Source organism: Kogia breviceps, chromosome X (genome assembly GCF_026419965.1).
Source record: "Kogia breviceps isolate mKogBre1 chromosome X, mKogBre1 haplotype 1, whole genome shotgun sequence".
Lineage (NCBI taxonomy): Eukaryota > Metazoa > Chordata > Mammalia > Artiodactyla > Physeteridae > Kogia > Kogia breviceps.
The window spans coordinates 41,214,681-41,232,212 of record NC_081330.1 but is presented as its reverse complement, the minus strand read 5'-3'; the positions used below and the strand labels follow the sequence as shown (position 1 = coordinate 41,232,212).

At 41.9% G+C, this 17,532-nt stretch overlaps 1 protein-coding gene and 1 long non-coding RNA gene across 2 annotated transcripts in view; one reads left to right on the top strand and one right to left on the bottom strand.

The window, feature by feature from the left end:
* The window catches only part of SLC25A53 (solute carrier family 25 member 53), a 48,409-nt gene extending 33,524 nt beyond the window's left edge, over positions 1–14,885 (bottom strand). The window contains exons 1-2 of the mRNA XM_067023446.1: positions 14,689–14,885; positions 258–485 (exon numbers count right to left, since the gene is read on the bottom strand). The gene's annotated coding sequence lies outside the window, so the exon portion shown is untranslated. The remainder of the gene's footprint in view (positions 1–257; positions 486–14,688) is intronic.
* A 33-nt stretch (positions 14,886–14,918) lies between these two features.
* On the top strand, positions 14,919–16,077 carry LOC131748296 (uncharacterized). Its single transcript, XR_009333033.2, has 3 exons — positions 14,919–14,997; positions 15,550–15,616; positions 15,731–16,077. It is a non-coding gene; the product is annotated as an uncharacterized lncRNA (long non-coding RNA).
* Positions 16,078–17,532: the final 1,455 nt, after the last annotated feature.

Genomic DNA, 17,532 nt, shown 5'->3' with positions numbered 1-17,532 from the left:
GAAAGTATTTAAAAATGAAATTATGCAGTGAAAAATTATCTGGGATTTGCCTGAAAATAATCCAGTGGTGTTGGATGGGGGGGTACAGCTGAAACAAGCCTGGCCACGCCTATGTTAACAATTGCTGAAGCAAGATGATGGACAAAATAAATGACAAAATTAATCTCTCAGGGTTCTGTGGCAATTCAACAATGTGATTACATAAAGTTTCTGATACAATGCCTGCTGTCTCAAAAAATGTTAGTTTTACTTCTCACCTCATTCTTTTAATTCCATCCAGGGCACAGCAGGAGAAACAAGTCGGTGGTGTGGAAGTTAGAAGCCCAACATGCAAAGAACTGGAAATATACTCAGCATCGTTTCTCTCCTCTGCCTGGTAAAGACAGAGCGGCTTGAGTGCCAGATGACTCCCAAGCAGCCTTGGGTAGGAACAGCAGTGCTCCAAAACCAGCAGAACAAAGGGGAAGAAATCATGGCTTGAATTTCTGTGGAGAGGAGAGAAAAACTGCGTCAGACATAAACATGAACTCTTGGCTGGAAAGGGCTCCTCTTTTCCTCTGCTACTTGAATCCCTATGCAGTACTCCCACCTGGTGGCTCTCTCTCACTTTACCTAGTTCCTGGATGCAGTTGGCTCTCATAGATCTGACTGCACTGAAAATTCTAGAAGGGAACAGCCCCTCTCAACCAAATGTTCCCTGAATTGCTCAAAGTTGAGCATAACATATCATATCCCTCATGTCCTGCAAAGTGCCTTGTACTCAAGCTCTGTTATAGCACCTCTCACTGCATTAGGATTGTTTACCAGTGAACATTCATTCACCTAACAAAATTACTAGGCATGGGAGACACAAGAGTGAACAGTTGAATTCTGTTTAATTGAGCATATAAACAGAGTTAAACATATAAATAGAAAATTAAAATAATCACCTTCACACCCACTATAAAATTAGTTACATTTAACATTTGTTGAACATTTACTATATGCCAGGAACTTGTCTAAATCCTTTATGTACATATGTATTAACTCATTTAACTCTTACAGTAATACTATGAGACAGATATTATCCTGCAGAGGCACAGAAAGGTTAGGCAAATTGTCCAAGGTCACAGAGCTAGGAAATGTTAGGGCTCAGATTCAAGCCTGACCTGGGTCCAGAGCCCCTGCTCTAGTTAAAAAAAATACCACTGCGCCTCCACCCTCCCCAGTGTCTGTTTGATGAGCGAATAAATAAAAACCTTGGACCTCTGAAACCCAAGGAGAGAAAAGCTCAGGTAGTAGAACCTACTCCCTGGAGGTTAAGCTGATCAAGGACTTGATTCCATCCCTCTGAATCTCACCTAGGCCCTGGGGGTTCTCTCTGTAGGATCCCTGCCTCTATTGCAGTGCCCTGTTTAATGTTCTGTCTCTCAAACATAAACAAAAAACACTCCATACAATTCTTCCTAACATATGGAAACATGCTGGCATTTTCAATAATATGCTACCAAATTCTAAAGGTGAACTGAACAGAAATAAACAAAGCAATTGCAGGAAGCGTTCAAAAACAATTTCAATTCTGACCATACCGACATGGTTTCCAGCTTTGTGCATCTGGTATCTGAATTCGTGGCTGGACTCAGATTAAAAATCTGGCTGTCTTAGGGATATAATGTACAACGTGATAAATACAATTAACAATGCTGTATGTTATATGTGAAAGTTGTTAAGAGAGTAAATCCTAAGATTTACTTATCATCACAAAGAAAACTGTTTTTTTCTATTTCTTTAATTCTGTACCTATATGAGATGACGGATGTTCACTAAATTTACTGTGATAATCACTTCATGATATACAAAACTCAAATCATTATACTGTATTAAGTTTATACAGCGGTGTATGTCAATTATATCTCAAAACTGGAAGAAAAAATATATGGATGTCTTTTGGTGAGCACTTACTCTGTGCAAGGCATTGTATTTTGCACTATTGATGCATTATCCCATTTAATCTTCTCACCAAATCTGTGAGGCAGGAAGGTACCCCTATTTCACAGATAAATAGGGTCAGAGAGGTTAAATTGCCCAGGATCATACAGCTAATAAGCATATAAGCAGAAAGTCTGGGATTTGAACTTAAGCAGTCTGACATCAGAACCAGAATTCTTTTTTTTTTTTTTTTTTTTTTGGTGGTACGCGGGCCTCTCACTGCTGTGGCCTCTCCCGTTGCGGAGCACAGGCTCCGGACGCACAAGCCCAGCAGCCATGGCTCACGGTTCCAGCCGTTCCGCGGCATGTGGGATCTTCCCGGACCGGGGCACGAACCCGTGTCCCCTGCATCGGCAGGCGGATTCTCAACCACTGCGCCACCAGGGAAGCCCCAGAACCAGAATTCTTGACCATTATGATATACTGCCTCCTCCATTTTTTTTTCGATATGCGGGCCTCTCACTGTTGTGGCCTCTCCCATTCTGGAGCACAGGCTCTGTACGCGCAGGCTCAGTGGCCATGGCTCACGGGCCTAGCCGCTCCGTGGCATGTGGTATCTTCCCGGACCGGGGCATGAACCCATGTCCCCTGCATCGGCAGGCGGACTCTCAACCACTGCGCCACCAGGGAAGCCCGCCCCCCACCCCCGTTTTTTTAATCATTGCCTAGTCTCTGGCTTTCTCCCAGGGATAAGCCTGGGATATATTCTTACAGTGGCTCAGTGAGGGGAATTAATTACAGATATCTCAGTTGGTTGCATTAAATGTAACTGCTTTCCTACTTACCATACATTTTCTTCAACTAACCAACATGCACCCATTCTTGCAGGATCAGATCAAATCCGTGCCTCCTCCAGGAAGCCTTCCCTGATCTCTCCATCCCACTACTCATTGGTTCATTCAGTAAGTGTTTGTTTCCCCCTTTTTAATATCATTCTCTCCCAAATTCCTTCTCAAGGAAAGGTCTAAGTCCAATAAACTTTCTGGGGAATACGGTGAACAGTAAAGGGGAATTGGTGGCCCATCTCTGGAGAAGTTTGGCTGAAACATATCTCCAGGTTTTCAGATGCCTATGAGCACAGAAAGAAACAACCTAGTTAGGGAAAAAACAACATTATCTCACTGGCTGCCCATAGTTTTCACCCACTGTGAAATATCCACACAAGATTGTTATTTTAGATGGAGATCTGATTGTACCCTAAACAGAATAAAAATCTATGAGTAGGAGCTTTTAGAATGGCACAGTAAGAACCTCTGAAGATCCACTCTTGCAAAACAGCAATGAGAACACTGGCAAAAAAGTGTTAAAATCAACTTTTTCAGAACTATGGAAATGATTCAAAAGTTTGCAGACAATCTGAGGAGCATTTATTCAAGAAAACTACTGAGTCTTGCTAAGAACACTGATCTTTGGGGCCTTTTAACTTGCCCTATTTCAATCCCCTCTCTCCTGTTCAGTGGTAGCCTTGAAAACCAGCAGCCTCACACCCATGGTCAAAGGCCATGAAAGCCAGCTGCCTAACAGTCACTGGTTGGGGCAGAACAGCCTGGAGCTCCTCAAAAACTCCCATCCTCAGAGCACTATGACTATTTGATCTGTCAGCTCCCTGAAAAAGCCTCTTTCCCATGGCTTGTAGTTATTTGACATGATTCAGCAGGGCGTGAGATAGTGGGAAAAGCCCTATTTACAGGGCATTTGCCAAACATTATCAGTGGCAATTGTTTAACATCACAGCTGCCTAGGCCATGATACCTGTTGGGAAAAACAAAAGACTGACCAAAAAACTTAAAAGGAAGATCTGGAGAATGAGATGTCCAAAAAGGTCTTTGAAAAGCTACAATACATTCCTGAGGACCTAAAAGTACACACACATTAAGGGCTGTGCACATGCCCAGGAAAGACATTAGAAGGCTCCCATGTCTCACCTCTGGCTAACCTTGAGAGTCTGTGAAAACAGGAAGTGAAGGCTAAGGCATAATTGTGAACCGCTTACCAGAGCACTGACAGTGTACCACAATACACACAGAGCCTTTCTGCAAAAAGTGAGAGGGTTATTAATTCAAGACACTTTAGAAAACCTCTGACTAATTATTAGCTGACAACTAAGCCACAGTGATATAACTGGGCAAGACTTCCGTGGCTACACACAACAGGAAATACAGACTTTACAGAATTAGTCCACGAAAGACACTAAACAAATAGCAACAACAAAAAACAGCAACAACAACAAACCCTTGCAGTGTGAATGTGATTTCCAGAGTTGCCACAGAATTCAAAATGTCCATTTTTAAACAAAAAATATGAGACACACAAAAGAAAGAAAGAAAGAAAGAAAGAAAGAAAGAAAGAAAGAAAGAAAGAAAGAAAGAAAGAAAGAAAGAAAAAGAAAGAGAAAGAAAGAAGAAAGAGAGAGAGATAGGGAGGGAGGGAGGGAGAGAGGAAGGAAGGAAGGCCCAAATACAGGAAAAAAATCAGTCAATAGAAACTGTCCCTGAGGAAACTGAGACATTAGACTTACTAGACAAAGGCTTCATATAACCTATTATAAGTATGTTGAAATAACTAATTAAATCAAACCATGTACAGAGACTTAAAGGTATGATAAGGATGTTTCACCATACAGAGAATATCAATAAAGAGACAGAAATTATTTAAAAGAACCAAACAGAAATTCTGGAGTTGAAAAGTACAATAAATAAAATATTCACTGGAGGGGCTCAACAGCAGACTTGAGCTGGCAGAAAAAAGAATCATTAAAATTGAAGACATGTCAATTGAGATTGGTGAGACTGAGGAACAGAAAGAAAAAAGAATGAAGAAAAATGCACAGAGCTTCAGAGACCTATGAGAATACCAACATACACATAATGAGCCCCAGAAGGAGAGGAGAAAGAGAAAGGGACAGAAAGTATATTTGAAGAAAATATGCCCGAAATTCTCCAAATGTGATGAAAAACATTAATCTATACATCCATGAAGCTCAACAAATTCCAAGATAAACTCAAAGGAATTCACACCTAGACACATCATAAGACCAGAAACAAGACAAGGATTTCCATTCTTGCCACTTCTATTCCACATTGTGCTGGAGGTTCTAACCAGGGCAATGAAGGGAGAAAAAGATATAAAAAGCATCCATGCTGGAAAGGAAGAAGTATTTGTAGGTGGCATGATATTTTACATATAAAATCCAAAGGATTCACAAAAATACTATTATAATTAATAAAATCAGCAAGGTTGCAGGTCAACATACAAAAATCCAATACATTTATATACAGTAGCGATGAACACTCCAAACAGGAAATTAATAAAATAATTCCGTTTATAATAGCATAAAAATTACTTAGGAACTAATTTAACAAAAGAAGTGCAAGATGTATACTGAAAACTACAAAACAATGTTTAAATAAATACAAACAATCCCGTGCCCATGGATCAGAAGACTTAATATTGTTAATATGGCAATACTCCATAAATTGTTCTACAGATTCAATGCAATCCCTATCAAATTCCTTGCTGTCTTGCAGAAATGGATGAGATGATCCTAAAATCACATGAAAATTCAAAGGGTCCAAACAGCCAAAACAATCTTGAAGAAAAAAAGGAAGAAGTAAGTAATAGGACTCAGAATTCATGCTTTCAAAAATTACCCCAAAGCTATAGTAATTAAGACTGGTACTGGCGAAGGATTAACATACAGATCAGTGGAATAGAACTGAGAGTCCAGAAATAAACTCAGACCTTTATTTTCAACAAGGGTGCCAAGATCATTCAATAAGAAAGAATAGTCTTTTCAACAGATGGTGCTGGAACAACTAGATATTAACAGGCAAAAGAATGAAGTTGGACTCCTACTTCACATTATATGCAAAAAGTAACTCAAAATTGATCAAAGACCTAAATGTAAGAGATTAAAATATGAAACTAGAGGAAAACATAGGTGTCAATCTTCCCAATCTTAGATTAGGCATTTGTGTCTTAGACATGATTCCAAAAGCACAAGCGATGGCTTGTAACTGAGATTTGTTTTTAGTAAAAGATTAAAACAAACAAAATAAAACTCCTGAAAACACTCTCTTAGATATGGTTCCTTAATTCTTTGGGTCTGTTCAGCATGTTTGGCTTCTCTAACACCTATTTATTATGTATGTGGGGTGCCACTCACGTCTCCCCTTAGGCTTCTGATGGCATATACACACAAGGGTCTGTTTTAATAATTTTAAGAATAATAATAATGACAGATATAACACCTAACATTTAAACAGCACTTACTGTTTAAACATGGATGAATCTAGACATTATCATACTAAGTGAAGTCAGATAGAGAAAGACAAATATCATATGATATCACTTATATGTGGAATCTAAAAAAAAAAATGAACTTACTTACAAAACAGAAACAGGGAATTCCCTGGTGGTCCAGTGGTTAGGACTCCATGCTTCCACTGCAGTGGGCACAGGTTCGATCGCTGGTTGGGGAACTAAGATCCTGCAGGCCGCACTGCGCAGCCAAAACCAACCAAACAAACAAACAACCCAAAACAAAACAGAAACAGACTCACAGACTTCGAAAACAAACTTATGGTTACCAAAAGGGAAAGGTGGGGGAAGGATATATTAGGAGTTTGGGATTAACATATACGCACCACTATATATAAAATACATAATCAACAAGGACCTACTGTATAGCACAGGGAGCTCTACTCAATATTCTGTAATAACCTATATGGGAAAAGAACCTGAAAAAGAATGGATATATGTATAACTGAATTACTTTTCTGTACACTTGAAACTAACACAACATTGTAAATCAACTATACTCTAATACAAAAAAAGAATAAAATAAACAGCACTTACTGTTTGGCCAGGGACCATCCTAAGTGCTTCACCTATATTAACTCTGCAAATCCCCCTAACAACTCTCTATTTTACAAATAAGAAAACTACAATACAGAGAGGTTTAATACCTTGCCCAGAGTCATCAAAGCCTATGGGGTGTGGAGCCCCAGCTGCAACACAGGCAGTCTTCCTCTGGAGTCTGTGCTCTTCATCTGGGCAAGCTCCCTTAACTCCTCAGATGGAGGGGTTTCTATAAACCATGTGGCTTAGGACTAGACTGAGGCCAAAGTGCATCTCCCACTCCCACTGTCCCAGATTTTAAATCTTAAAAACTGTACCTTCAGGTACCACAGACAAGGAGACGCTTTTCCTATATAAATTTAGTCAAAATCACTTTGGCTCTGGGTGTGGGAATCAGGAAGAAGAAAGATTGGAGTAGAGCTAAGGAAAAGAGACCTTTTTCAGAACCGAATAAGCAAAGGCAAGGAAACAAAAGATCATTATGCCAAAGGAGGAAGAATTCAGATTGGGAAGGGAGGGCATATGGGATTTTCCTTAGTGAGATTTGAGGTAGGAGTTATCGGGATGATGACCACAGGCCAGGAAGTATAGGGGCTAAAAACTATATGGTTTTATCCATCGTATTTCCTGTTTTTCAGCCACACCTATGGCCTCCATTACCTGGGGTCAGCTCTACTGAGAGAGCAGGACCTCTTGGGTAACCCTAGACCCCAGCCACATTGTCCCACTGTGATGCCCCCAGCAAGGCCAATAAAAGGCAGCCATTAGCAATGGGCTCTGCTTTTTTTTTCTTTTAAAGAAATAGTAACTTTCCCAAGGTTTTTACATAAAATGACATTTTGTGCCCAGCACATCATATTTTTATCAGAACATTAATGCAAGAGTTCAGTGGGAGCTGTCTCAGAGTCCCAGAATTGCTACCAGGGAAAGATAAGTGGTGCAAGAGAGCGGTGGAAAAATAACAAGTGCAGGAAAATCTGGGGTTTTCTGGCTTTGTGTTTCTCCTTTCATGCATCAAAGCAATGCATGAGATAAGAAATTGTGATAAGTAAACTATACCCATGCCCCCTAAGGTCATTGTTATCATCCCTGTACATAAATGCCTATTTACCCCAATTGCTTATTATTTCAGTAAATATTTACTGAGTGCCTACTATGTGCCAGGCACTGCTCTAGGCACTGGGGAATGCAGTAGTGAATGAAACAGATACCAAAGGTTTGCGCTCATGAAGCATTCTACTTCCTCCTGCTTTTCCTCTCCCCCGCTTCCTCTTCTCCTTCATCTAGTGGAAAACATCAAGGTGTGAATTAGGAGACCTGGGTTCTGGCCCTAGCTCTGCCACTGATTGGATATATGATCTTCATTAGCATCTCCAGGCTCAGGTGTCCTCTCTGCAGATCCTAAAGATGAACAAAACATCCCTCTTGGAGCTGTGGGGAACCCCCAAATCAATCTAATATAGATTCTGTTTTCCAGGAGCTCACAGACTGGTAAGAGGACCAGACACATGCCCAGATAACTATAATGCAAACTGAAGGTGGCAGAAAAGAGAAACAAGGAAAGGTTATGAAGAGGAGAACACGAGACCTAGATTTCCAAACAAGTGGCGCTCACTGACTTTAGGCCTTGAGTGTTGGAAAAGATTAGGATATGTGTGAACAGACAGGAATACTTTTCAAGGAAGAATGTAGAGGGAATAAGCAGAACCAGCAGTAGGAGAGGGGTGATCAAGGTTCAACTGGGGGAGTTCAGTGTGGCTGGAACATATTGAAAGAGCCAAACACCAAATTCACATGAATTTTTACAAGGAAACAAGAGACTGAGACATTCTGTACTTGGCCCATAACCATGAGGTCAGTTGGTGGTTGTACTCAACATTTATAACCAATATCTTTTGAGGGATCACCGATTACACAATTCCAATAATAGTACTAGGACTTCTAACTTACAGATTGAATGACTTACCCAGCAAGAGCTATTCGTGTGTGTAAAATATAGACACATATGGAGGCTTTAAAAGTGAGCCATATTCTGCCAGATTAAAAGAATAAAACTTCTGCACATGTCATTGGAAATAACACTGTGATTTCCTCCAACCTCAGACAATGATATAGAGGAGAGCATCGTCCCTCACCCTCTGGTTACTAAATAATATTAATTAGGGTCACTACTTGTTTCCTTATGGAAAAAATAAAAAAAAACCACCCACATACTTCTGTTAATCAAGATGTTCAATTAAAGAAATACCTAAATATTTCCAGATCTTATTTTAGAAGGAGGTACAATTATCTACAGAAGTTTCATTTAGTGTACTGAATAACTTCCCTTTCCATTCTTCCCTCTTCTGTCCACTCTGGAATCAAAAAGCTCAGCAGCAGGACCAACAGCAAAGCGAAATGCTCTGTCCCTAGCCTGTTTCTCCTCTTACAATTACTTGTCTTCCTTGCTCCTTTCACTCCATTTCTTTGGTGTTAACCAACATTTCTACCTCTGTTGGGGTTACTATTGCTTTGTGCTAAACCAATCCAAAACTCAATGGTGCAAAACAATCATTTTATTTTGTTCTCGGAATCTGTTCAGGAACTCAGGATACAGCAGGGATGTCTTGCTTCTACTCCATGATGTCCGGAGCCTCAGCTGGGAAGACTCAACAGCTGGGGGATTTAATCATCTAGAGGTGTCTTCATTAACAGGTCTCCTGGTTGATGTTTGCTATCAGCTGGGACTGCTGACCAGAGGACCTGTAGGTGGCCTCACTAGGAACTTGGGCTTTCTCAAAGCATGGCAGTCTCAGGGTAGTCAGACTTCTTATATGGCAGCTCAGGACTCTAAAGGTCAATGTCCCTGCAGATAAGGCACAAGCCACATTGCCTCTTATGGCCTAGCCTCAGAAGTCACAGAGTCTCATTTCTCTCTATTCTATTGATTTAGACAATCAAAGTTTGCCTAGATTCAAAGCAGAGGGGACATCAACCCAACTTCTCAATGGAAGGGTGGCAAGGTCACATTATAGAAGAGAGCATGGGATGATAGGTACTGTTCTGGCCATCTTTGAAAAATACAATCTGCTATATTCTCCCATCCACTTACCTTGCTTAAGTATACTCTTATGATTTTTTTAAAGGGAAACAATCTCAGGAGACTGCTATTTCTCACTGAGGCTCCTAAGTTCTGTTAGAGGGTAACCAGATGCTTTCATCCACACCCAGCCCTCAATCTTTCCTGTTCAACACATCTAACCATTTCTCTGCTATATATGGCTCCTGGCAGAAAGGGAATTTGGTCTCCTACAGGCTGCAGGACCTGGCACTGATCACTCTGAGAAAAGCAGCCACTGACATATGGGAGCTGTCCTGGTCCTCACAGCTAGGCCTTGTTGTTCTCCTGATGAGTGTAACCAATTTCACAGACCATCCACATCAGACATGGCCATTCTGTGACAAAAGCAAGACTACTGCATAATCATGTCTGAAAAGAGACAAAACATGAACTTTGACCGAACCACAAAACAAGCAGACGTCCTCCTATCCTGGCTCATAGCTGCTACTTTACCAATTAGCCTCCTTCTAGTCTATCCTCCTAGATAAGATTCATTAAGATACCCAATCATGGAATTACCCCTATGTACAGTCTGTTACTGCCTAACAAAATCCAACCCAGAGCAAAGCCTCGCTTCTTTAAATCCTCCCCCAAATCACCTAACACAAGTCCAAATCCTATAATAAGTCCTTTCTAACACCCTCTGAAACGTTTACCCAGTTCCCTGTGGTGTGTGTTCTCCCTCAACTCACTAACTAATCAACCTGACTTGTTAAACCATAGATATGTTCCTGGTGGACTTTGGCTGCAGGGCACTGGAACTCCTCTAAGGACCTTGAAATTAGAAAACACATTTCTGGCAAGGCCATTTCTGATCTCCTGAACTCCAGCTTTCAGTAAGACTTTGGATTTGGCTCATTTACCTGCAGTTTTGGAAGACAATTATATGAATTCCTTGGATCTCCAGAGGCTATTAAAATGCTTCCGTAGTTTTAAAACATACATATTTAGGGCTTCCCTGGTGGCGCAGTGGTTGAGAATCTGCCTGCCGATGCAGGGGACACAGGTTCGTGCCCCGGTCCGGGAAGATCCCACATGCCGCGGAGCGGCTGGGCCCGTGAGCCATGGCCGCTGAGCCTGCGCGTCCAGAGCCTGTGCTTCGCAACGGGAGAGGCCACAACAGTGAGAGGCCCGCATATCACAAAAAAAAAAAAAAAACAAACATATTTATATGAGATTAGGTTATCAGGGTTTCTTCATCACCTTATCAAGTGCAGAAAACTTATCATGATAAATAGCAGCAATAGCTACCCTGTCCCCAACAGATCACAGGACCTAAGGGGAACCTGGCTGCAGGCACATGGGTGTTTAGGCCTCTATTGTGGGAAAAGCAATAAGTTATACACCCAGAAAGTGGCTCATCAGTTGCAGATTCCAGATTCTAGAATATACTTCTGCCTCCTCTTCCTCCTAGTGAGTTCTTCATTTTTCTCTAATCTTATTTTGCAAAGAAATGTGATATTAATTATGATAATTACCCTTCTCCCCTCTACTTTATAGTTCCCACTCACTTGATGTAAGAACTCTCATCCTCAGAAAGAACATTCCAAACAAAACAATGACATCCATATCCTTGTTTTTAAGTGCCAGACCTAAAACCCCACTCCACTTCAGGTGAGAGATACATATTGATTTAAAGTCGTTTAGGGGATCAGCTGTAACAAGCAAGAAATCTGGACTGCAAACAATCCTGTCTGAATCTGAATTCTGGAGTAATCATGTGTTTGCTACTCTGACACAGACGGCCCCAAATTCTCTTCAGCATCCATCTGTCTGCTCACAGGGTCCATAAGCTATTGAGTGTTCAAGCAACAAAATTAAATCATTCCTACTTAGGAATCACTTAGGACACCGTGATACGTAGTTCAAAATAATAGGTTTATTTTATTCCTTTTTATCTCCTCATATTTCATAGAAAATTATACTGTCTGTAAGACTACGTGCGAATTAGGCAGAGATGAGGACTGGTGAGGAGGGGAGGAGTATAACTGAAAGGCTCATCAACCATTAAGTGAAATTTAATTGATATTCAAAAGTCGTGTGTGTGTCTGCCGACAAGGTTCAGAACACACTACCCCAAAATATGGCACCGTGGCACACTGAATATTTTAAAGCTGAAGGAATTTCAGTAAATGGCAGAAACAAGAAGGACACTTGACCTCCTGCCCCTCTTCTCCCTTGAGACAGGTCATAAAACCCATAAAACCTGGATATAGGGAGGTTCCCTCCCTATATCCAGAGAAAAGGAGAATCTTCATCTCCAAATACAAAGGGATGCAGAGGAAAATCCTAACAAACAGGACTTTTTAAGTCTCCCCCAGTTTACTACACTTCCCTCATACTCCTTAATTTGTCATATTTCTCCAAGACTTCCCAATCTTCGTCAAACCTAGCATAAAATACTCAGCTCTGTTTCTCTGGGTCTTCATTTCCCTATGCCAGCTCCTGTGTCATGGAAAACTTACATTAAATACATTCGTATGCTTCTCTCTTGTTAATCTGTCTTTGTCAGTTTAATTTTCAGACCCAGCCAGGGACCCTAAGAGAGTAAAGGAAAACTTTTTCTTCCCCTACAGTGTCCTGCTGACTCCCTTGCAATGTGGATATGACAGACCCTTAGATTTCTGAAACATCCAGGGCACTGGTCATCCTAGCATCTTGCTGGCCCCTGAAAAGGGGCTCACAATAGATTTGGACTTTTCTGTGTGTTTTATGTGTGTCTGCATGTTTGGTTTGGGGGTTTGGTTTGGTTTTGTAACTGGCCTTTGGGGAAATCTGGGATCCAACACTGACAGGTCTAGAATTAGTGACATTTCTAAAAATCTGTCCTGGCCTTTTTCAGGCTCATGAGAGGGTATGGAGGGTAGGTAAAACTGGGGACTGCCACCCTCCAGTAGGCTGTTTAGGTCAATCCCTCAAGGCAGGTTTCAAGTTAATCTCTGGCACAGTAAGAATTCTGGTCCCTTCTGTGCTTTAAAGTGAATAAACTGATTATTTCTTCTGAAGAGGAAGGGGTTTCATTGAGGGTGAAAAAATAAATAAAACTACTTATCACACCATCGCAATTCTGGCTGCTTATACAAATCTTTGTGTTGATTAGATTGTCCCAACTGTCTTTTCATTTTTCAACTTCAAACATAATTAATTACCAGAAGTTAGAACACCTCACTTTTGGGGGGGGGTGATGACACAAGCAGGGGTGTGAGTTCTGTAAATAACTAGCTACTTGAATATAACTCAGAAAGGGATCTGAAAAGGAAATAACTACTTTGTTTTTTAAACAATTTAAGGAACTCTGAACCCCATGAGTGAAGAAAAAGCTGATGCAAACCTTACTTTGTTTAGTGCAGGAAGATTCATCTTTGCTCTTCCATTCAAAACATACAAATGAACAACAAAAACACATCCGTTTTATTTCATATCTACCATGACTTATTTCAGACTTGTCTAACCTTTAGAAGTGTGCCCAGTCTTCCCTAGAGATGTCCTTTCTGGTTTACTAATCTCAGTTCTGTTTAGACCAGTACTTCTCCAAGTGTGGTCCCAGGAACAGCAGTATCAGCATCTCCTGGAAACTTGCTAGAAATGTAAATTTGGAGGGCTACCCCAGACCCACTGAATCAGCAACTCTTTGGTGGAATCCAGTAATCTGTGTTTTAACAAGCCCCCCAGCTGATTCTGATGCACAGGAAAGTTTGAGAACCATTGACTTGGACTGTCTGCTATACTGTTTTTTCTCTGGTAAACAAAGCAGCAGGTTTGATGATCCAAACTTTTAAAAATATTGCTTAGGATTCCAGGTAAATTCACAATTCCCTGCCATGAACTGAGTATGCTAGAAAACCAAAGAGCTGGCACAGAAGTGTTTCATATGGTTAAGGCAGAGAGCCCTTGAGTTCTGCACTCTGGTCCTACCCAGAGCTTGCAGGCTATGTGTGCAAGGGGAGGCCTTGATCTCAAGTTAAGAGTGACTCTACAGCAGGGGTCCTGGAAGTGCCACTGTGATGGACAAATGCTCTCACCAGGAATAAACGAGTTTGGGCCTTAAGTGCTACTCAGTCCTCCAGGTAGCTGCACCTGAGCTAAACAGAGAGGCAACATGCTTAGAGAAAATTGCACATAGTTTTGCCCTGCTTATTTTATCTTTAAAATATATGTCAAATCACCACATCAAAGATCATCCCAGATGGCAACCTCAGGGGAGTCTGTGGCACCCAGTAGGTTATCAAAACACTTGGGGTATCTCTATCTCCTTGTATTGTAATTGCCTGTCTCCAAATGCATACGGTAACTGACAGGCTGTAAGTGTCGAGGATAAAGGCTAATTCCTTTCCTCATACAGAACTTCTAGTACAGTACCCAGCACAGAGCAAGTACTTGGTAATTTGTTAAAGGGAGTCAACCCATCAAAAGTAGAATCTGAAACCAGGAGCCCAATAAAATCATGCCATATAGGTACGATTCATATGTGCTGGTGTCCCGCCAACAACACGTTTTCACCCTGCTGGTTTTACCCTCCATTTGTCTATTCGCCACCTCTCCCACCCCCAAATACTTCCCAAAAGATTCACACAACTCAATACCTACGTAACCTAGTTACACGCCCCCTTCCGACACCCACGCCCTCAATTTTCGCCGCCGGGTCCTTCACTCTGTCAGTTCCCCCTTCTCCTCACCCCCTCTCACTTCCGTTCCCCTGTCCCAGCGCGACTGGAGGCAGGACATGCCTACGCCTTCAGCCCAAAACAAGTGCTACAAACCTCCGCCTCGTCCGCCCTCCCGGTGGCGGCCGACGGCCCATGCCTTGCGGCCTCCGAGAGCAGCTGCGCCGGTAGTGGCCAGACCCAGCCTACCGATGGCCCTTACTTGGGGTCGGTCATAATAGAGACGCGCACTGAATATTTCCCAGGAGCCCTGGGGCGACGTACAACGGAGCTCCCACAATCCTCTTCACCTCCGCTCGGTCCACCCCCAAACTACGGTATTAACCCCTTCACGTCTATGTTCATTGGCCCATCGACGCCCCCTGGCACGCCCATTGCTTCGTGGAGATTCGGGACACTTAATTGGTAAAATACATAAAAGACCGGGCCTGTCCCTTAGTTATAGTTATCTATTGAAGATTTTGTCAACTTGCTTGTAAGTTGACTTGTAAGCTTACTAACTCATTTTTAAAATAGGAGCTTAACTTGTTAAGTTGACAACATGAACTGATTATAATGATGTGTTTAATTTCCAGACCTACCAAACCTCTCAATTTCCTGTTTCTAACTGTTCACCTTGAACCTGTGCGTTTTCTACCCTCCATTCCCCATCTCCTTTTGGTTCTTGACTGATTATTTAACTGCATACGTCAATGGTTAAGGGCACAGGCTTTTTAAACCTGACTTTCTGGGTTTGAATCTCCATTCTACCACTACGCAACCATGGAATCTTGGGCAAGGGATTTAAGCACGCTATTCCTTGGCTTCCTCATCTGTAGAATGGGTATGATAGTAGGTTGTAGTGAGAATTTTAAAAGTCACATGCAAGCAGCACCTAAAACATTGCCTAGCACAGAGTTAAGTGGTATATTGAAATAGAAATTATAATTATTGACGTTAATGCATATGTCTTCTCAGCTAAGACCTTCTCGCTGATAAATAATGAACGGCAATCATGGTTAACGTTTGAGCGTCTGTGGACCAGGTACTATGTTAAGTGCTTTACACCCATTTTTGTTGTTTTGTTTAATCCTCATGATCATTGGCAGTAGTTGTAAGTACTATCCTTCTCTCGCCTCCTCTTTGTTTTTCTAAGCAGCTAAGAAAATTCAGGCCAGGAGCTTCCCTGGTGATGCAGTGGCTAAGAATCCACCTGCCAATGCAGGGGACACGGTTTCGAGCCCTGGTCCGGGAAGATCCCACATGCCGCGGAATAACTAAGCCCGTGCGCCACAACTACTGAGCCTGCGTGCCGCACCTACTGAGCCCGTGTGCCACAACTACTGAAGCCCGTGCACCTACAGCCCATGCTCCACAACAAGAGAAGCCACTGCAATGAGAAGCCCGTGCACTGCAATGAAGAGTAGCCCCCTCTCGCTGCAGCTGAAGAAAGCCCACGTGCAGCAACACGGACTAAACGCAGCCAAAAATAAATAAATAAATAAATAAAATTTTTAAAAAGAACATAAGGGTTCATATATCTTAAAAAAAAAAGAAAATTCAGGCCAGTGAGATAGCAGATAACTCAATAACTTGCCCACGGTCACAGAGCTAATAACAAATAGAGCCGAGACTTAAACTCAGAGATGTCTTGGCCCTTCTCAAATATCACTGAGAAAACGGCCGTAAATTCTTTTTGCGTGCTCTTCTTTTCCCTAAGAGTTGTCTCAATATCCATGCAGGTCAAGAAGGCTAGGTTCTCTTCAGAGACAGAAGGGACAGCAGACAATAAAGCAAGGGTCTCTCCTTTAAAGGCTGACAGCAAAGATGACTAAAATAGCAAGTCCGAGTGAGCTCAATTATTGTGCCCTATTGTGCCACACAGGCCCCATTACTGCCCATACTGCCTAAGGCCACCGGAGATAAAAGGTGCAGGACCCGCAACTCACCCCATCAGTCTCTAAAACTTGGATTTTATAAAAGAGTTTGCTTGTTTTAAGACAGCACCAAGAGACTCTTTAATATACTATTCTGACTCCAGATAAAGTGGTAGTAATTTCCACATTAGCAGCAGGTAGAATACGGTATTTCTACCTCAGCCCAAGAGCACAGGGACATCTCCTCTTTCCCAGATAAAAACAAAAACGGAATACCTTCCTTTCCCTCAGAGCCTACAGTACCCAGGGTCTTGTTACTCTTCCTCCAAACCTACCCACTCCCACCTCCCAACTTATTCTCAGGCCACCCACAATGTTTTTTTTCAGGAGAAAGCCTGGTGATGATAAAGGGACTGGGGAAGGAGAAGAAGGTAAGTCACCAAATTTGCTGAAGGTAAACGAAGTACTGCTTTGTCCCCATTCCTGTACCACTTTTGTAGCTCCCTGACCTTCTTTACTCCTTTATGGCATTTCAGAACTCATTACCCTGCACACCCAGGAAAGCCTCTGGGCTTGAATTGAAGAAGAATCAAGTTGCCATTTTTTCTTCACAACACCCAACAATAGCACACGTGTCTGGGCTTGGTTTTCTACTTAAAGTGGCTAAGTTTAGATTCTTCTCCCATATAGGCCGTCACTCTGGCACACATTGTGAGTCAACTATACTCCAATCAAAATTTTTTTAAAAGTGGCTAAGTTTATAAAGAAAAAGGAGAGATAGCATGAGAAAGCTTTTAACTTAATTTCCTCCATTATTTCTAGTGTAAAACTATTAGAAAATGTCAGCATAAGGGTAAAGCTGAGAGAAGTCCAGTTCCAGAGGCCTGGTGCAAAGCAAAAGTGTTGACGGAAAACAAGCAGACAAGGGTGTCTCTAGGGCCAGTAGAAATAAAGCAGAGAGGTTGGGTGCAGATCTCAGACACAAACAAGAGACCCTGCCCTTACAGCTCCTTTCACCCTAAACCACATATCCCCATTCCAGAGACTTCATCTGCTTTATATTCTCCCAACCAACCCTGTTCTT